This window comes from Triticum urartu, chromosome 7A (assembly GCF_056163025.1).
Source record: "Triticum urartu cultivar PI428250 chromosome 7A, HENAU_Tu73, whole genome shotgun sequence".
NCBI lineage: Eukaryota > Viridiplantae > Streptophyta > Magnoliopsida > Poales > Poaceae > Triticum > Triticum urartu.
The window spans coordinates 601,517,345-601,539,413 of record NC_141879.1 but is presented as its reverse complement, the minus strand read 5'-3'; positions in this window follow the sequence as shown (position 1 = coordinate 601,539,413).

Sequence of the window (22,069 nt, the reverse complement as noted above, 5' to 3'; positions counted from 1 at the left end):
GGCTCGTGGCGGATATCGTTATTTTCTCACCTTCACAGATGATTTAAGCAGATATGGGTATATCTACTTAATGAAGTATAAGTCTGAAACATTTGAAAAGTTCAAAGAATTTCAGAGTGAAGTTGAAAATCATCGTAACAAGAAAATAAAGTTTCTACGATCTGATCGTGGAGGAGAATATTTGAGTTACGAGTTTGGTCTACATTTGAAACAATGCGGAATAGTTTCGCAACACACGCCACCCGGAACACCACAGTGTAATGGCGTGTCCGAACATCGTAATCGTACTTTACTAGATATGGTGCGATCTATGATGTCTCTTACACATTTACTGCTATCATTTTGGGGTTATGCTTTAGAGACGGCCGCATTCACGTTAAATAGGGCACCATCGAAATCCGTTGAGATGACGCCTTATGAACTATGGTTTGGCAAGAAACCAAAGTTGTCATTTCTGAAAGTTTGGGGCTGCGATGCTTATGTGAAAAAGCTTCAACCTGATAAGCTCGAACCCAAATCGGAGAAATGTGTCTTCATAGGATACCCAAAGGAGACTGTTGGGTATACCTTCTATCACAGATCCGAAGGCAAGACATTCCTTGCTAAGAATGGATCCTTTCTAGAGAAGGAGTTTCTCTCAAAAGAAGTGAGTGGGAGGAAAGTGGAACTTGATGAGGTAACTATACCTGCTCCACTATTGGAAAATAGTTCATCATAGAAACCGGTTTCTATGACGCCTACACCAATTAGTGAGGAAGTTAATGATGAAGATCATGGAACTTCAGATCAAGTTACTACTGAACCTCGTAGATCAACCAGAGTGAGATCCGCACCAGAGTGGTACGGTAATCCTGTTCTGGAAGTCATGCTACTAGATCATGATGAACCTACGAACTATGAAGAAGCGATGGTGAGCCTAGATTCCGCAAAATGGCTTGAGGCCATGAAATCTGAGATGGGATCCATGTATGAGAACAAAGTGTGGACTTTGGTTGACTTGCCCGTTGATCGGCAAGCAATTCAGAATAAATGGATCTTCAAGAAGAAGACTGACGCTGACGGTAATGTTACTGAAGCTCAACTTGTTGCAAAAGGTTTTCAACAAGTTCAAGGGATTGACTACGATGAGACCTTCTCACCCGTAGCAATTAATTCTTAAGTCTGCCCGGATCATATTAGCAATTGCCGCATTTTATGATTATGAAATTTGGCAGATGGATGTCAAAACTGCATTCCTGAATGGATTTCTGGAAGAAGAGTTGTATATGATGCAACCAGAAGGTTTTGTCGATCCAAAGGGAGCTAACAAAGTGTGCAAGCTCCAGCGATCCATTTATGGACTGGTGCAAGCCTCTCGGAGTTGGAATAAACGCTTTGATAGTGTGATCAAAGCATTTGGTTTTATACAGACTTTTAGAGAAGCCTGTATATACAAGAAAGTGAGTGGGAGCTCTGTAGCATTTCTGATATTATATGTGGATGACATATTACTAATTGGGAATGATATAGAATTTCTAGATAGCATAAAGGGATACTTGAATAAGAGTTTTTCAATGAAAGACCTTGGTGAAGCTGCTTACATATTGGGTATCAAGATCTATAGAGATAGATCAAGACACTTAATTGGACTTTCACAAAGCACATACCTTGACAAAGTTTTGAAGAAGTTCAAAATGGATCAAGCAAAGAAAGGGTTCTTGCCTGTGTTACAAGGTGTGAAGTTGAGTAAGACTCAATGCCCGACCACTGCAGAAGATAGAGAGAAAATGAAAGATGTTCCCTATGCTTCAGCCATAGGCTCTATCATGTATGCAATGCTGTGGACCAGACCTGATGTGTGACTTGCTATAAGTCTAGCAGGGAGGTACCAAAGTAATCCAGGATTGGATCACTGGACAGCGGTCAAGAACATCCTGAAATACCTGAAAAGGACTAAGGATATGTTTCTCGTTTATGGAGGTGACAAAGAGCTCATCGTAAACGGTTACGTTGATGCAAGCTTTGACACTGATCCGGAAGATTCTAAATCGCAAACCAGATACGTGTTTACATTAAACGGTGGAGCTGTCAGTTGGTGCAGTTCTAAACAAAGTGTTGTGGCAGGATCTACATGTGAAGCGGAGTACATAGCTGCTTCGGAAGCAGCAAATGAAGGAGTCTGGATGAAGGAGTTCATATCCGATCTAGGTGTCATACCTAGTGCATCGGGTCCAATGAAAATCTTTTGTGAAAATACTGGTGCAATTTGTTGGGTTTCGTAGTAATTTCAAAAAATTTCCTACGCACACGCAAGATCATGTGATGCATAGCAACGAGAGGGGAGAGTGCTGTCTACGTACCCACGCAGACCGACTGCGGAAGCGTTGACACAACGTAGAGGAAGTAGTCGCACGTCTTCACGATCCAACTGATCAAGCACCGAAACTACGGCACCTCCGAGTTCGAGCACACGTTCAGCTTGATGACGATCCCCGGACTCCGATCCAGCAAAGTGTCGGGGAAGAGTTCCGTCAGCACGACGGCGTGGTGACGATCTTGATGTACTACAGCAGCAGGGCTTCGCCTAAACTCCGCTACAGTATTATCGAGGACTATGGTGGCTGGGGGCGCCGCACACGGCTAAGGAATAGATCACGTGGATCAACTTGTGTGTTCTAGGGTGCCTCTGCCTCAGTATATAAAGGACTAGAGGGGGGAGGCTGGCCGGCCAAGGTCTGGCGCGCCAGGAGACTCCTACTCCCTCTGGGAGTAGGATTCCCCCCCCCCAATCCTAGTTGGAATAGGATTCGCGGAGGGGGAAAAGAGAGAGAGGGGGCCGGCCACCTCTCCTAGTCCTAATAGGACTAGGGGAAGGGGGAGGCGCGCAGCCCATGTAGGGCTGCCTCTTCTCTTTTCCACTAAGGCCCATCATGGCCCATTTAGCTCCCGGGGGTTTCCGGTAACCTTCTCGGTACTCCAGTAAAATCCCGATTTCACCCGGAACACTTCCGATATCCAAACATAGGCTTCCAATATATCAATCTTTACGTCTCGACCATTTCGAGACTCCTCATCATGTCCGTGATCACATCCGGGACTCCGAACAACCTTCGGTACATCAAAATGCATAAACTCATAATATAACTGTCATCGTAACCTTAAGCGTGCGGACCCTACGGGTTCGAGAACAATGTAGACATGACCGAGACACGTCTCCGGTCAATAACCAATAGCGGGACCTGGATGCCCATATTGGCTCCTACATATTCTACGAAGATCTTTATCGGTCAGACCGCATAACAACATACGTTGTTCCCTTTGTCATCGGTATGTTACTTGCCCGAGATTCGATCGTCGGTATCCCATACCTAGTTCAATCTCGTTACCGGCAAGTCTCTTTACTCGTTCTGTAATGCATCATCCCGCAACTAACTCATTAGTTGCAATGCTTGCAAGGCTTATGTGATGTGCATTACCGAGAGGGCCCAGAGATACCTCTCCGACAATCGGAGTGACGAAACCTAATCTCAAAATACGCCAACCCAACATGTACCTTTGGAGACACCTGTAGTACTCCTTTATAATCACCCAGTTAGGTTGTGACGTTTGGTAGTACCCAAAGTGTTTCTCCGGTAAACGGGAGTTGCATAATCTCATAGTTACAGGAACATGTATAAGTCATGAAGAAAGCAATAGCAACATACTAAACGATCGGGTGCTAAGCTAATGGAATGGGTCATGTCAATCAGATCATTCTCTTAATGATGTGATCCCGTTAATCAAATAACAACTTATTGTTCATGGTTAGGAAACATAACCATCTTTGATTAACGAGCTAGTCAAGTAGAGGCATACTAGTGACACTTTGTTTGTCTATGTATTCACACATGTATTATGTTTCCGGTTAATACAATTCTAGCATGAATAATAAACCTTTTATCATGATTATAAGGAAATAAATAATAACTTTATTATTGCCTCTAGGGCATATTTCCTTCAGTCTCCCACTTGCACTAGAGTCAATAATCTAGATTACACTGTAATGATTCTAACACCCATGGAGCCTTGGTGCTGATCATGTTTTGCTCGTGGCAGAGGCTTAGTCAACAGGTCTACAACATTCAGATCCGTATGTATCTTGCAAATCTCTATGTCTCCCACCTGGACTAGATCCCGAATGGAATTGAAGCGTCTCTTGATGTGCTTGGTTCTCTTGTGAAATCTGGATTCCTTTGCCAGGGCAATTGCACTAGTATTGTCACAAAAGATTTTCATTGGACCCGATGCACTAGGTATGACACCTAGATCGGATATGAACTCCTTCATCCAGACTCCTTCATTTGCTGCTTCCGAAGCAGCTATGTACTCCGCTTCACATGTAGATCCTGCCACAACACTTTGTTTAGAACTGCACCAACTGACAGCTCCACCGTTTAATGTAAACACGTATCTGGTTTGCGATTTAGAATCTTCCGGATCAGTGTCAAAGCTTGCATCAACGTAACCGTTTACGATGAGCTCTTTGTCACCTCCATAAACGAGAAACATATCCTTAGTCCTTTTCAGGTATTTCAGGATGTTCTTGACCGCTGTCCAGTGATCCAATCCTGGATTACTTTGGTACCTCCCTGCTAGACTTATAGCAAGTCACACATCAGGTCTGGTCCACAGCATTGCATACATGATAGAGCCTATGGCTGAAGCATAGGGAACATCTTTCATTTTCTCTCTATCTTCTGCAGTGGTCGGGCATTGAGTCTTACTCAACTTCACACCTTGTAACACAGGCAAGAACCCTTTCTTTGCTTGATCCATTTTGAACTTCTTCAAAACTTTGTCAAGGTATGTGCTTTGTGAAAGTCCAATTAAGTGTCTTGATCTATCTCTATAGATCTTGATACCCAATATGTAAGCAGCTTCACCAAGGTCTTTCATTGAAAAACTCTTATTCAAGTATCCCTTTATGCTATCTAGAAATTCTATATCATTCCCAATTAGTAATATGTCATCCACATATAATATCAGAAATGCTACAGAGCTCCCACTCACTTTCTTGTATATACAGGCTTCTCTAAAAGTCTGTATAAAACCAAATGCTTTGATCACACTATCAAAGCGTTTATTCCAACTCCGAGAGGCTTGCACCAGTCCATAAATGGATCGCTGGAGCTTGCACACTTTGTTAGCTCCCTTTGGATCGACAAAACCTTCTGGTTGCATCATATACAACTCTTCTTCCAGAAATCCATTCAGGAATGCAGTTTTGACATCCATCTGCCAAATTTCATAATCATAAAATGCGGCAATTGCTAACATGATTCGGACAGACTTAAGCATCGTTACGGGTGAGAAGGTCTCATCAAAGTCAACCCCTTGAACTTGTCGAAAACCTTTTGCGACAAGTCGAGCTTTGTAGACAGTAACATTACCGTCAGCGTCAGTCTTCTTCTTGAAGATCCATTTATTCTCAATTGCTTGCCGGTCATCGGGCAAGTCAACCAAAGTCCATACTTTGTTCTCATACATGGATCCCATCTCAGATTTCATGGCTTCAAGCCATTTTGCGGAATCTGGGCTCACCATCGCTTCTTCATAGTTCGTAGGTTCATCATGATCTAGTAGCATGACTTCCAGAACAGGATTACCGTACCACTCTGGTGCGGATCTCACTCTGGTTGATCTACGAGGTTCAGTAGTATCTTGATCTGAAGTTTCATGATCATTATCATTAGCTTCCTCACTAACTGGTGTAGGTGTCACTGAAACAATTTTCTGTGATGTACTACTTTCTAATAAGGGAGCAGGTACAGTTACCTCGTCAAGTTCTACTTTCCTCCCACTCACTTCTTTTGAGAGAAACTCCTTTTCTAGAAAGTTTCCGAATTTAGCAACAAAAGTCTTGCCTTCGGATCTGTGATAGAAGGTGTATCCAATAGTTTCCTTTGGATATCCTATGAAGACACATTTCTCCGATTTGGGTTCGAGCTTATCAGGTTGAAGCTTTTTCACATAAGCATCGCAGCCCCAAACTTTCAGAAACGACAACTTTGGTTTCTTGCCAAACCACAGTTCATAAGGCGTCGTCTCAACGGATTTTGATGGTGCCCTATTTAACGTGAATGCGGCCGTCTCTAGAGCGTATCCCCAAAACGATAGCGGTAAATCAGTAAGAGACATCATAGATCGCACCATATCTAGTAAAGTACGATTACGACGTTCGGACACACCATTACGCTGTGGTGTTCCGGGTGGCGTGAGTTGCGAAACTATTCCACAATTTTTCAAATGTACACCAAACTCGTAACTCAAATATTCTCCTCCACGATCAGATCGTAGAAACTTTATTTTCTTGTTACGATGATTTTCAACTTCACTCTGAAATTCCTTGAACTTTTCAAATGTTTCAGACTTATGTTTCATTAAGTAGATATACCCATATCTGCTTAAATCATCTATGAAGGTGAGAAAATAACGATATTCGCCACGAGCCTCAATATTCATCGGACCACATACATCTGTATGTATGATTTCCAACAAATCTGTTGCTCTCTCCATAGTACCGGAGAACGGTGTTTTGGTCATCTTGCCCATGAGGCATGGTTCGCAAGTACCAAGTGATTCATAATCAAGTGGTTCCAAAAGTCCATCAGAATGGAGTTTCTTCATGCGCTTTACACCGATATGACCTAAACGGCAGTGCCACAAATAAGTTGCACTCTCATTATCAACTCTACATCTTTTGGCTTCAACATTATGAATATGTGTGTTACTACTATCGAGATTCAACAAGAATAGACCACTCTTCAAGGGTGCATGACCATAAAAGATATTACTCATATAAATAGAACAACCATTATTCTCTGATTTAAATGAATAACCGTCTCGCATCAAACAAGATCCATATATAATGTTCATGCTTAACGTTGGCACCAAATAACAATTATTTAGGTCTAATACTAATCCCGAAGGTAGATGTAGAGGTAGCGTGCCGACTGCGATCACATCGACTTTGGAACTGTTTCCCACGCGCATTGTCACCTCGTCCTTAACCAATCTTCGCTTGATCCGTAGTCCCTGTTTCGAGTTGCAAATATTAGCAACAGAACCAGTATCAAATACCCAGGTGCTACTGCGAGCATTAGTAAGGTACACATCAATAACATGTATATCACATATACCTTTGTTCACCTTGCCATCCTTCTTATACGCCAAATACTTGGGGCAGTTCCGCTTCCAGTGACAAGTCTGCTTGCAATAGAAGCACTCAGTTTCAGGCTTAGGTCCAGGTTTGGGTTTCTTCTCTTGAGTAGCAACTTGCTTGCCGTTCTTTTTGAAGTTCCCCTTCTTCTTCCCTTTGCCCTTTTTCTTGAAACTAGTGGTCTTGTTGACCATCAACACTTGATGCTCCTTCTTGATTTCTACCTCCGCAGCTTTCAGCATTGCGAAGAGCTCGAGAATAGTCTTGTTCATCCCTTGCATATTATAGTTCATCACGAAGCTCTTGTAGCTTGGTGGCAGTGATTCAAGAATTCTGTCAATGACGCAATCATCTGGAAGATTAACTCCCAATTGAATCAAGTGATTATTATACCCAGACATTTTGAGTATATGCTCACTGACAGAACTGTTCTCCTCCATCTTGCAGCTATAGAACTTATTGGAGACTTCATATCTCTCAATCCGGGCATTTGCTTGAAATATTAACTTCAACTCCTGGAACATCTCATATGCTCCATGACGTTCAAAACGTCGTTGAAGTCCCGATTCTAAGCCGTAAAGCATGGCACACTGAACTATCGAGTAGTCATCAGCTTTGCTCTGCCAGACGTTCATAACATCCGACGTTGCTCCTGCAGCAGGCCTGGCACCCAGCGGTGCTTCCAGGACATAATTCTTCTGTGCAGCAATGAGGATAATCCTCAAGTTACGGACCCAGTCCGTGTAATTGCTACCATCATCTTTCAACTTTGCTTTCTCAAGGAACGCATTAAAATTCAACGGAACAACAGCACGAGCCATCTATCTACAATCAAACATAAACAAGCAAGATACTAATCAGGTACTAAGTTTCATGATAAATTTAAGTTCAGTTAATCAAATTAATTAAAGAACTCCCACTTAGATAGACATCCCTCTAATCCTCTAAGTGATTACGTGATCAAAATCAACTAAACCATAACCGATCATCACGTGAGATGGAGTAGTTTTCAATGGTGGACATCGTTATGTTGATCATATCTACTATATGATTCACGCTCGACTTTTCGGTCTCCGTGTTCCGAGGCCATATCTGTATATGCTTGGCTCGTCAAGTATAACCTGAGTATTCCGCGTGTGCAACTGTTTTGCACCCGTTGTATTTGAACGTAGAACCTATCACACCCGATCATCACATGGTGTCTCAGCACGAAGAACTTTCGCAATGGTGCATACTCAGGGAGAACACTTCTTGATAATTTAGTGAGAGATCATCTTATAATGCTATCGTCAATCAAAGCAAGATAAGATGCATAAAAGGATAAACATCACATGCAATCAATATAAGTGATATGATATGGCCATCATCATCTTGTGCTTGTGATCTCCATCTCCGAAGCACCGTCGTGATCACCATCGTCACCGGCGTGACACCTTGATCTCCATCATAGCATCGTTGTCGTCTCGCCAAGCTTGTGCTTCCACGACTATCACTACCGCTTAGTAATAAAGTAAAGCATTACATCGTGATTTCATTGCATACAATAAAATGACAACCATAAGGCTCCTGCCAGTTGCCGATAACTCGGTTACAAAACATGATCATCTCATACAATAAAATTCAGCATCATGTCTTGACCATATCACATCACAACATGCCCTGCAAAAACAAGTTAGACGTCCTCTACTTTGTTGTTGCAAGTTTTACGTGGCTGCTATGGGCTTAAGCAAGAACCAATCTCACCTACGCATCAAAACCACAACGATAGTTTGTCAAATAGACTCCGTTTTAACCTTCGCAAGGACCGGGCGTAGCCATACTTGGTTCAACTAAAGTTGGAGAGACAGTCGCTCGCAAGCCACCTATGTGCAAAGCACGTCGGGGGAACCGGTCTCGCGTAAGCGTACGCGTAATGTTGGTCCGGGTCGTCTCGTCCAACAATGCCACCGAACCAAAGTATGACATGCTGGTACACAGTATGACTTATATCGCCCACAACTCACTTGTGTTCTACTCGTGCATATAACATCAACGTAAATAACCTAGATGGCGACTCCCACCTCTTGCCCCTCCCCTAAACCCTAGCCCACCCACCGCCGGCGATCTCCATCTCCCCACGTGGGTTTTGGTTTTTGGATCTGGCCATCACGTCCGGCATAGTCTCCTCTTTCTCCTGGTGGGCATCTCCATGGCTGTTCATGCGGCCATCTCCTTGGGGTTGGATTTCTCCCCTGGGATTGACATGGCAAAGGCGATCTGGCACTCCCTCCATCGCACAGTGCATCCCTCGGATAGATCTGGCCACTTCATCATGGTGGTGTCTTTTGCACGCCACAACTTTCGGCTAGATGAGGAGAACGTGTCTTTGGCTCTGGAATCTGCGATTGGAGGATATTGTTCCTCCCTCAAGGTATCTTGTCTGCGTGATCAGGTTTTTGCCTTTAATGTTTCTTGCAAAGAAGTGGGGTTTTTCATCTTGCATCAACGATCTTTCGTCTGCCCTCAATTCAAATGCTATTTTCATCTTTGGGGCCATGGTGGCCCAGATTGGGAGAAAGAGTTTCGTCTTTGGCAAGTTGAATGCAAGGAGGAATGGACTCTAGTTAGTCCCTCCAAGCGTCGAGCACGTCTTGGACTGGAGGCCATGAAACATGCACCAGCCAAATCCTCTTTGCGTTCATCTAAGCATGCTGTTAAGAAATCCCTACGTTTTGCCACCTTTCTGAACTATGATGCCTGCAAAGGTTATCGTTATCCGGCCACTGCCGAGGAAGTTAAAGTTGTTACTCTAGATGCTGGTTATTCCGTTGATCCTCAAGAGTGTGCTGATCTCCCTCGGATGGATTCCATAACACCTCCGGCGCCAACTCCGGCCACCTCGCCGACGAGGAGTTTGCTATATCCGGATGTCACGTTTGGATCAATATCTCCCCATGATCTTCTACCGGAGTTTTCGGGATCAGGTACGTCACATGGTTTGGTCTTTTCCCATGCAAGTCATGTTGGGCCTATGTCACGCCTGCAGCCCAGTATGTTAGGAACGGCCCAGCACCCTTTGAAGCTTTCGGATGATGATTCTGACCAAGAACAATATTCTTTGATCCGAACACATGAGTTAGTAATGTCTGAGGACTCTCCGCCTAAATCACCAGTTGAGATAGTGCGTGATTTACAAGGACTTGATCTTGTTGTGGAAGAGATGGCTGCTAGATTTTGGGATTGTTCAAAATGCCTTGGCATGGGACATGTTATGGAACATTGCACCAATTTGGTTAGATGCCGTAATTGTTTCCGGTCCGGTCACGTTAAGAAAGACTGCACCCGGTCTCCTCCAAATATTAAACTTTGTGTTCCCAAAACCAAAGCGCCTACCATCGAACCTCGCGCCTTCAGCAGGTATCTTGACTCTTCGAGCTCCACCGTCCCCTTTGCCACCTCTGACATATCCCCACCAAAAAAGCCAGCCTCCTCCGCTTCCCCAACAAAACCACCATCTCCATCGCCGCCGCGTAGCCCAGCGCTAAGTCCGTCACCGATCCTAGCTCCAGCGCCACCTCCATCCATGGCAGTCTACGAGCTTGACCCCCGCCGCTTCCTTCCGGCGGGTCATGACATTGTCGATGGTGGGCCTTTTCGTGTCCTGCGGACTTTCTACACGCCGGCTCAGGCTCCTCCCCGGCGCCATGAGTCCTTCATGGTCGGCGTTGTTGACCCACCGCCACCACCTGAGGATGTCGCTATCCGTCGGCAGCAGGTCCATGCCTTCATCACCAACCAACTTGAGCTTCTGGTACGATCTGCACAAACTTGGTTTCAGGGGGTAGGGCTGTATGAGATGCAGGATCCTGTCATCTGCGCTGCTTTAATTTCACACACCCCTTGGCCACTTGGATTAGATCAGCATGGCAATGAGTTGTTTCTCAGATTTATCGGACATGATCATGGAGAGGGTTTCCGTGCTTTGCAAGGGCATAGAACGGGCTGGCTTATGTTTGTTGGAGTGCCTTTGGATTACCGTAATGAAGTCAACTTAGCTGAGGTAGTGGGCATGTTTGGTCAGTTTCATTATTGGAATCATCAAGATGATAGGCTTGTCAAAGCCCTCGTTTATGCTTCTTTCCCTGATAATCAGTTAGTCCCACGGGATGTTGTTTTTCGTCAGTTTGCGAATATCGGTGGAGCAGTGATCTCATGGACTGCCTCAGTATCCTCACGGCTGACTTCGCTGAGCAATTGCCGCCTGATGAGGATGTAATGCCGATCGATGGAAACCCACACCCAATGCCAGGGGAGTTGCACCCACCTGAGAACTTTTGGGTTTTGCCACCCTACCCTGCTCTTGGGTGGAATGATATCCCACAACCAGCTGAACCAGAGGAGCCACCACAGCCCAATCCGCAGGATCTGCATGGCTGGGGGCAGGACAACAACGAGGAGGAGGTTCAACAAGTACAGCCACAAGTCCAAGAGGCTAATTCCATGGTTTTAAACCCTTCCATGGGTTCAAATGAGTCAGATGATGCTTTGGGCCCATTGGAGCCTGTTCCCCTTGTCGATGAGCCAAATAATGCAGTTGTACATGGCCCTATACTGGTTCAGGATCATGCCATGGAAGGAATTCAACAAGAGCAGTTTCATCATGACCAACCAGAACAGCAGCACATTCATGTCCAACAGGAGCAGCACCATCTTCTGGAAAACCCTGACAATGTTGTTGTGCCTGCTGATGTGCAGGATCCGGGCCACAACAATTTTGCAATAGTCCCATATAACCCAATTGTGGTTCAGGCACCCCCTCTACATGTTGGGCATGTGAGAATTGTCATGGGACCGGCTCTGCCGCCCGATTTCATCTGGCGGAGGTCTTTCGAATCACTCATGCCTACTTTTCTGGCTGCCAAGATCCCTAAGGCCATGCCTCCACCTGGTTTGCCCCAGTATAAGAGATCTTGGACAATGGCTTTTGAGCCAACGCTGTCTTTCTGCTTCCCACCTCCTGACCAGCCTCAGCGCATGGCTAGGAAACTTTTCTTGAAGAGCCCATGCACCAAGACTGTTGCACAGGTGTCAGAGGATAGTGTGCCCTTCTCTCAAGCATCTGCTCAAGCATCTGCTCAGGAAAGTCAAGCAGACACATTGGCTTGCACTTTCTCCTCTACAGTGCAACCAATCAGAAAAGCTCGTGCCAAAAAGAGTCGACCTTCAGTTGTTCAGGCTGCTTCTGATTTTTCTGACAGAAGGGTGACCAGGAGTGCTGCCAAGTCCCAGGGTTTCAAACCCATATCTCCGATGTCTCCTAAGCCCAAGCCTCTCAGGAGGCCCAGAGCCAAGAAGCTAAAGACTGACTCCACTCCAGCTTCGCAGGCCAAGTCAGATGATAATGCACCTCAAGACCAGGCCCCTCCTCCAACCCCAATTGCCACACTGCAGATGATTGGAGCAGCTCTTGGTGTCCCGGCTGAGAAGCTGACTGCGGAGAAGCTTATGGCTTCTTCTGACACTGCCCCCACGCCTGCAGTTTCCCATGATGATTGAGACTCTTATTTGTTTTACAGGGCGGCATGTCCCTTGTCATGCCAGTTATCTGAACCTTGTCTTTCTCTTGTTTGCCGTCTGCACTGTGGTCTGCACTCTGGTTTGTGTGGATGGTTTTATCTATGGCCTTTTGTTTCACTGTTATGCAGTGAACTATTATCTCTGTCTCCTCTTATTATCTCCTCATGAATGCACACCAAACTAGAGATTGGAAGGTTCTCTGTTGGAATGTGAGAGGTTTAAATTCTGAAGATAGGCAGAGAAGTGTTAGGGCGAAAATTGAAGAAAGCCAGTGCTCTATCATCTGTCTACAAGAAACTAAATGTGATTTCTTTGATCAACGTGCGATTAGAAAGTTTTGCCCGCGAAGGTTTGATAATTTTGTTTATTCACCCTCTTCTGGTGCCTCTGGTGGAATTCTTGTGCTGTGGTGTTCCAACATGTTCACTGGCACATTAGTGGATATTAAGCCGTTTGGTATTATAGTATCATTCACTTCTGCCCATAATGCAAGTCGATGGACCTTGGTTAATGTTTATGGGCCTTGTCAAGGACAGCCTAGAGATAATTTTGTTCAATGGTTGTATGATCTGGATATTCCTCCTGATGATAACTGGCTTCTTGTGGGAGATTTTAATTTCATTAGATCTCCTGAGAATAGAAACTTGCCAGGAGGAGACATAAATGATATCTCCCTCTTCAATGAAGTCATCGGTCACCTTGGTCTTCTTGAGTTACCTTTAAAAGGAAGATCATACACATGGTCTAACATGCAAGAAAACCCGTTGCTAGAGCAATTGGACTGGTTTTTTACTTCCTCCACTTGGATTAATGATTATCCTAACACAATGGTCTTTCCTTTAGCAAGAACAGCCTCGGATCATGTACCTTGTGTTGTCTCCATTGCAACAACTATCCCCAAGTCCAAGATTTTTCGGTTTGAAAACTATTGGGTGGATCTGCCAGGTTTCTTTGACTGTGTGGAACAATCATGGAGTGCCCCAACCAAGAGAACAAATTCTGCAACTCGTTTGACAGAAAAGTTCAAAAGGCTTCGGAATGCTCTTAAACACTGGTACATCAGCCTCTCTAAACTCAAGAAAGCCATTGAAGTGTGTAACAAGGTGGTAATCTTTTTTGATGATCTTGAGGAGTCAAGGCCTTTAACGAGACCTGAATTTAATTTCAGGAAAATAGTAAAACTTCATATTGAGGAAATTCTCCATCTACAGTTTTTATACTGGAAACAGAGGTGTACCGTTCGGTGGATAAAAGTTGGGGAAGAAAACTCTAAGTTTTTCCAAGCAATGGCAACTGAACGTTTTCAGAGAAACTCAATTTCCTCTCTGCAGAATGAAGATGGTACTGTTGTCTCTGACCACCAGCAGATGGCTGGCATGTTATGGGGTACATTCAAGGACAGAATGGGTGTTTCTGAGGAGATTGATATGAAGTTTGACTTAGCCTCACTGATCGAACGAGTGGATAATCTGGATAGCTTATCTGCTCCTTTTTCTGAAGAGGAAATAAATGAAGTGCTAAAGTCTCTGCCTACTGACAGGGCACCTGGCCCTGATGGTTTTACTGGTTTGTTTGTCAAACGTTGCTGGCACATCATTAAGGATGATTTCTTGCAGTTATTTCAGGATTTCTATGATGGCAAGATCACTATTAGCAGCATCAATGGGTCTTTAATCACCCTAATTCCAAAAAAACTTTCACCTGAAAGTCCTAATGATTTCAGACCTATTTCCTTGACCAACACTTGCCTGAAGTTTTTGACGAAGCTGTTGGCCAACAGATTACAGGAGGTGATCCTAAAGTGCATTCACAAAAATCAATATGGGTTCCTTAAGTGTAGATCTATACAGGATTGTATTGCTTGGACTTTAGAATATATCCATCAGTGCCACAAATCCAAGAAACCCATTTTGATTCTCAAGTTGGACTTCGCCAAAGCCTTCGATACTATTGAGCATGATCTAATTCTCCGACTTTTGCATCACAAAGGATTTGATAGCAAATGGATTGGTTGGATAAGAGAGCTACTATCCTCGGGTACTTCCTCTGTCATTTTAAACGGGGTGCCCGGAAAGCAATTTACCTGTAAAAGGGGAGTACGGCAAGGTGATCCACTGTCACCCCTTTTGTTTGTTCTTGCAGCCGACCTGTTGCAAACCCTGGTCAATCATATGCTCAGATCTGGTGTTCTCTCCCTACCTATTGAATCACATGATCCAGATTTCCCTATAGTGCAATATGCTGATGACACTCTTCTCATTGTACCTGCGGTGGATTCGCAGCTTTTAGCTCTCAAGGAGATGCTTCAAGACTTCCATGCCTCCACAGGTCTTCGAGTAAACTTCCATAAATCTTGCATTTTGCCTATTAATGTGGATGATGCAGAAACTGCCCGGTTGGCTGCTGTTTTCGGCTGCCAAGTTGGAACCCTCCCCTTCACTTATCTGGGGCTTCCTGTGGGAACAACTAAACCCACAATCCAAGACTTGTTTCCTGTGGTTGATAGGGTTGAAAGAAGGTTATCTGCCAGTTCAAGTCTTCTCAATCAGGGTGCTCGGTTACAACTCCTCCAGTCAGTACTGTCTTCTTTGCCTATTTACTTTCTTTGCAGTTTAAGTTTGCCAGCTGGCATTATAAAGCAACTTGAAAGGATTATGAGGCAATGCTTATGGAGAGGAAATTCTGATACTCCTAGGAAATCACTTGCAGCTTGGCCCCTTGTGTGCAGACCCAAAGATAAAGGTGGCATGGGGATAATCAATCTCAGCATCCAAAATAGAGCTCTTTTGTCCAAGCACCTATCTAAGTTTTATAACAAAGCAGATATTCCATGGGTTACTCTCATCTGGTACACTTATTATGATGGTGTTGTTCCTCATGGCACAGTTTTATGTGGTTCTTACTGGTGGAGAGATATCCTTAAGCTCAATGATGTTTTCAGACTCCACTCAGAGGTAATCATCAACATGGGGGACTCTGTTCTTTTTTGGTATGATGCTTGGGTGTTCCTCGGCTCATCTACTCCCCTCAGAGAGAGATTTCAGAGACTATTCTATTTTGTCATTGATGACAAGGTGTCGGTACGTGAGGTTCTCAGCACACCTAATATGGCTGATCTTTTTCATATGCCCTTGTCGCTAGAAGCAATGGATGAACTGAATGTTGTCTAGTCTGGTCTTTTTGACCTTCATGCTGATGTACAGATACCAGATTACTGGTCATGGACACCTGGTAAAGGTGTTTTCTCTGCAAAGAGTTATTACACTGTAATGCATTCTCATATGGCCACAGATACTCCAACCAAGTGGATTTGGGAAAGTAAGGCGACAATGAAGATAAAGGTTTTTGCATGGTTGATGCTAAATGATCGACTCAATACAAGAGACATGCTAGTGAGAAGGCACTGGAGATCCACTCAGGATGATAACACCTGCTCGTTATGCTTCGCCCATGCCCATGAAGATAGAGATCATCTCTTCTTTACATGCCAATTCAGCACAAGAGTATGGAACTACTTGGGCATCCAATGGTTAGCTGGTTTAACACCAGCCCAATGTTTATTTGCTGCAAGGAAAAGCTTTGGCAAACCTTTCTTCAGGGAGGTTGTTTATCTAGCAGCCTGGAATATTTGGCTCCTCCGAAATGGCAGAATATTCAGACATGAAAGGCCATCTATTGCTGCTTGGAAGAGAAATTTCATTCATGATGCTACCCTGCACTCTCACAGATTCAAGCCTACTATTAGACCTCTGCTGTTAGCTTGGGTTAATTCTATGCCTTAATTGGTTGTATGTATCCATGTATATATTTGTGTATAGGCTGTAAATAGCTCAGTAGGTAAGTAGGCCTCTCATCCTTTAGTTAGATTTCCTTTACAGAACCTTTTGTTATGCTTGGTGGTTGGGTTTTAATAAAGTGTTGTGGGGCTGTTGCCTCACAGTTTCCAGTCAAAAAAAACATAAATAACCTAGGCTCTGATACCACTGTTGGGTTTCGTAGTAATTTCAAAAAATTTCCTACGCACACGCAAGATCATGTGATGCATAGCAACGAGAGGGGAGAGTGCTGTCTACGTACCCACGCAGACCGACTGCGGAAGCGTTGACACAACGTAGAGGAAGTAGTCGTACGTCTTCACGATCCAACCGATCAAGCACCGAAACTACGGCACCTCCGAGTTCGAGCACACGTTCAGCTTGATGACGATCCCCGGACTCCGATCCAGCAAAGTGTCGGGGAAGAGTTCCGTCAGCACGACGGCGTGGTGACGATCTTGATGTACTACAGAAGCAGGGCTTCGCCTAAACTCCGCTACAGTATTATCGAGGACTATGGTGGCTGGGGGCGCCGCACACGGCTAAGGAATAGATCACGTGGATCAACTTGTGTGTTCTAGGGTGCCTCTGCCTCAGTATATAAAGGACTAGAGGGGGGAGGCTGGCCGGCCAAGGTGTGGCGCGCCAGGAGAGTCCTACTCCCTCTGGGAGTAGGATTCCGCCCCCCCCCCAATCCTAGTTGGAATAGGATTCGCGGAGGGGGAAAAGAGAGAGAGGGGGCCGGCCACCTCTCCTAGTCCTAATAGGACTAGGGGAAGGGGGAGGCGCGCAGCCCATGTAGGGCTGCCTCTTCTCTTTTCCACTAAGGCCCATCATGGCCCATTTAGCTCCCGGGGGGTTCCGGTAACCTTCCCGGTACTCCTGTAAAATCCCGATTTCACCCGGAACACTTCCGATATCCAAACATAGGCTTCCAATATATCAATCTTTACGTCTCGACCATTTCGAGACTCCTCGTCATGTCCGTGATCACATCCGGGACTCCGAACAACCTTCGGTACATCAAAATGCATAAACTCATAATATAACTGTCATCGTAACCTTAAGCGTGCGGACCCTACGGGTTCGAGAACAATGTAGACATGACCGAGACACGTCTCCGGTCAATAACCAATAGCGGGACCTGGATGCCCATATTGGCTCCTACATATTCTACGAAGATCTTTATCGGTCAGACCGCATAACAACATACGTTGTTCCCTTTGTCATCGGTATGTTACTTGCCCGAGATTCGATCGTCGGTATCCCATACCTAGTTCAATCTCGTTACCGGCAAGTCTCTTTACTCGTTCTGTAATGCATCATCCCGCAACTAACTCATTAGTTGCAATGCTTGCAAGGCTTATGTGATGTGCATTACCGAGAGGGCCCAGAGATACCTCTCCGACAATCGGAGTGACGAAACCTAATCTCAAAATACGCCAACCCAACATGTACCTTTGGAGACACCTGTAGTACTCCTTTATAATCACCCAGTTACGTTGTGACGTTTGGTAGTACCCAAAGTGTTTCTCCGGTAAACGGGAGTTGCATAATCTCATAGTTACAGGAACATGTATAAGTCATGAAGAAAGCAATAGCAACATACTAAACGATCGGGTGCTAAGCTAATGGAATGGGTCATGTCAATCAGATCATTCTCTTAATGATGTGATCCCGTTAATCAAATAACAACTTATTGTTCATGGTTAGGAAACATAACCATCTTTGATTAACGAGCTAGTCAAGTAGAGGCATACTAGTGACACTTTGTTTGTCTATGTATTCACACATGTATTATGTTTCCGGTTAATACAATTCTAGCATGAATAATAAACCTTTTATCATGATTATAAGGAAATAAATAATAACTTTATTATTGCCTCTAGGGCATATTTCCTTCACAATTGCCTTGACGAAGGAATCCAGATTTCACAAGAGAACCAAACACATCAAGAGATGCTTCAATTCCATTCGGGATTTAGTCCAGGTGGGAGACATAGAAATTTGCAAGATACATACGGATCTGAATGTTGCAGACCCATTGACTAAACCTCTTCCACGAGCAAAACATGATCAGCACCAAGGCTCCATGGGTGTTAGAATCATTACTGTGTAATCTAGATTATTGACTCTAGTGCAAGTGGGAGACTGAAGGAAATATGCCCTAGAGGCAATAATAAAGTTATTATTTATTTCCTTATATCATGATAAATGTTTATTATTCATGCTAGAATTGTATTAACCGGAAACATAATACATGTGTGAATACATAGACAAACAGATTGTCACTATATGCCTCTACTTGACTAGCTCGTTGATCAAAGATGGTTATGTTTCCTAACCATAGACATGAGTTGTAATTTGATTAACGGGGTCACATCATTAGGAGAATGATGTGATTGACATGACCCATTCCGTTAGCTTAGCACACGATCGTTTAGTATTCTGCTATTGCTTTCTTCATGACTTATACATGTTCCTATGACTATGAGATTATGTAACTCCCGTTTACCGGAGGAACACTTTGTGTGCTACCAAACGTCACAACGTAACTAGGTGATTATAAAGGTGCTCTACAGGTGTCTCCAAAGGTACTTGTTGGGTTGGCGTATTTCGAGATTAGGAATTGTCACTCCGATTGTTGGAGAGGTATCTCTAGGCCCTCTCGGTAATGCACATCACTTAAGCCTTGCAAGCATTGCAACTAATGAGTTAGTTGCGGGATGATGTATTACGAAACGAGTAAAGAGACTTGCCGGTAACGAGATTGAACTAGGTATTGAGATACCGACGATCGAATCTCGGGCAAGTAACATACCGATGACAAAGGGAAAAACGTATGTTGTTATGCGGTTTGACCGATAAAGATCTTCATAGAATATGTGGGAGCCAATATGAGCATCCAGGTTCCGCTATTGGTTATTGACCGGAGACATGTCTCGGTCATGTCTACATAGTTCTTGAACCCATAGGGTCCGCACGCTTAACATTATGATGACGGTTATATTATGAGTTTATATGTTTTGATGTACCGAAGGTTGTTCGGAGTCCCAGATGTGATCAAGGACATGACGAGGAGTCTCAAAATGGTCGAGACATGAAGATTGATATATTGGAAGCCTATGTTTGGATATCGGAAGTGTTTCGGGTGAAATCGGGATTTTACCGGAGTACCGGGAGGTTACCGGAACCCCGGGGAGCTTAATGGGCCTATATGGGCCTTAGTGGAAATAGAGGGAAGCAAGGAGAGTGTGGGGCGCGCCCCCCAAGGCCCAAACCGAATTGGTTTAGGGCAAGGGGGGCCGCCCCCCTCTTTCCTTCTTCTCCTCTCTCTTTCCTTCTCCCGAATCCTATTCCAACTAGGAAAGGGGGGGAGTCCTCCTCCTGGCGCGCCCTCTCCCTGGCCGGCCGCACCCCCTTGCTCCTTTATATACGGGGGCACCCCATAGACGCAACAATTGATCAAGTTGATCTTTTAGCCGTGTGCGGTGCCCCCTCCACCATAGTCCACCTCGATAATACTATAGCGGAGCTTAGGCGAAGCACTGCGTCGGTAGAACATCAACATCGTCACCACGCCGTCGTGCTGAGGAACTCTCCCTCAACACTCGGCTGGATCGGAGTTCGAGGGACGTCATCGGGCTGAACGTGTGCTGAACTCGGAGGTGTCGTGCGTTCGGTACTTGATCGGTCGGATCGTGAAGACGTACGACTACATCAACCGCGTTGTGCTAACGCTTCCGCTTTCGGTCTACGAGGGTACGTGGACAACACTCTCCCCTCTCGTTGCCATACATCACCATGATCTTGCGTGTGTGTAGGAATTTTTTTGAAATTACTACGTTCCCCAACAGTACTTTCCTGGGTTAGATCCACAACACGCCTGTTGGCCATCAATAATAGCTTTCCACAACATTGGATGACCAGCATCTTCGCCATTGCGGCAAAGGTGTGCAAGGTTTCTTCTATCGTGATCATGCTCGCGGTTTGGTCCATCTTGAAGGAGCGGATCACCGCAATCTTCGATAGGTGTCACCCCGGGTGTTGCTCGTTGTGTGCATTTCGTCAAGTCCGAGGCACATGACTGGGCTAGGGCTTCACGATTACACGTCCCCCCACCCCTCGTGGTCTCGTGTAACCTTTTTCAAGGCCTTTTTGGTCTTCTACATATTCTTCTGTCTATGAAATACATCGAGACACACTCATGCATTTTCTTGGAAAAATGATTGCAATTGTTATGTTTTTCAATCTAGGAGCATGTGGTGAAAGTAAGACGCCCCTACAACATTGGACACGAGTAGGGCGTGTGATTCTAGGTTGTTGTTGTTTGGGGCCATTCATGTCTTTGTGTGCATTCTATCTAATGTATTTTGGTCCGCTGAAAATTGTCTTAATCTCTCCCATTTCTCTCAGTTATGCACATTATAGAAAAAAGCTAGATAACTGACATCATGTCTCTCTACATCTCTTTTGTCCTTAGACTGGAGTCACGAAACTTTAGGATTGAAGAAGTCACCATTGTCATCTCGCTATCGATGAAAACGTCGTCAGTTACTAACATAACAATCCAATTAATGAGACACCAAGACGTAAAATGCAATGTTTAATTATTGATGGGCCGAGGATACAACAACCCCTCATAAACATCCAACCAATGGTTGGTCCTTGACTTTGGGCTTATTTACATAATAGAATTTAAAATAAATAAGAAGAAAACATGGAATTGATGAGTCACCGTATAATAATCTGAAAAACACAATGCTATTTAATATAGTGAATTTGATAGTGCACTGAAAATTAATACTTGAAAAGTTCAAGGAATTAAAAAAGAGAGCGAGTGAGAGAGACAAAGAGAGGGACATGATCAGATAAGGGCAACACTGAGATAAAGAGTGCATTGAATTTCTCAAAAGGACAATAATGTTAATGAGTCTCCGGCTATAATCTTGGTGACACGGTGAATATGCAAGGATCGCAACACGCTCATCTTCGACAACGCACACCTCATCTTAGTTTGCCCGCTCGATACGTTCGAAGTCGAGGCTAGGTAACGGTTGATGACGGGTGGGAGGGGTCCGACGCCCTCGATTCTTGCGGTGATTTGTGCCTAGGGATCAGAGGTGTCGGGTTGTAATTGTCGGCTGTTGTTCGTCTTAAGGCTTGTGTGTTTTGGTCACGCCGTAGTCGCCTTGTGCTTAGTACTGTAAATGTCGGGGGTAGTCCGTCTTAGGGGTCGTATGTTCTTTCCATAAGCACATAAAAACATGAGGCTTTTGCGTTTTATAAGAGAAAAAACCGAAGAGGGATTCCCATGCAACCACGGGCACATCGGTGCATCCTGTTTGAACTCGGTAGTTCCAATCATGTTGTCCACATCACTCTTATAAATCACTCTTATAAATCGTAAACATAAAAATTCAAATCTTAAACCTGGTGAGAACCTTGTTTTTTCAAATTAACTTGGTGAAAACCCTTTGACCCAAAGATGCCCGAGCCGACCAGTGCTCGCCGGCGGCCG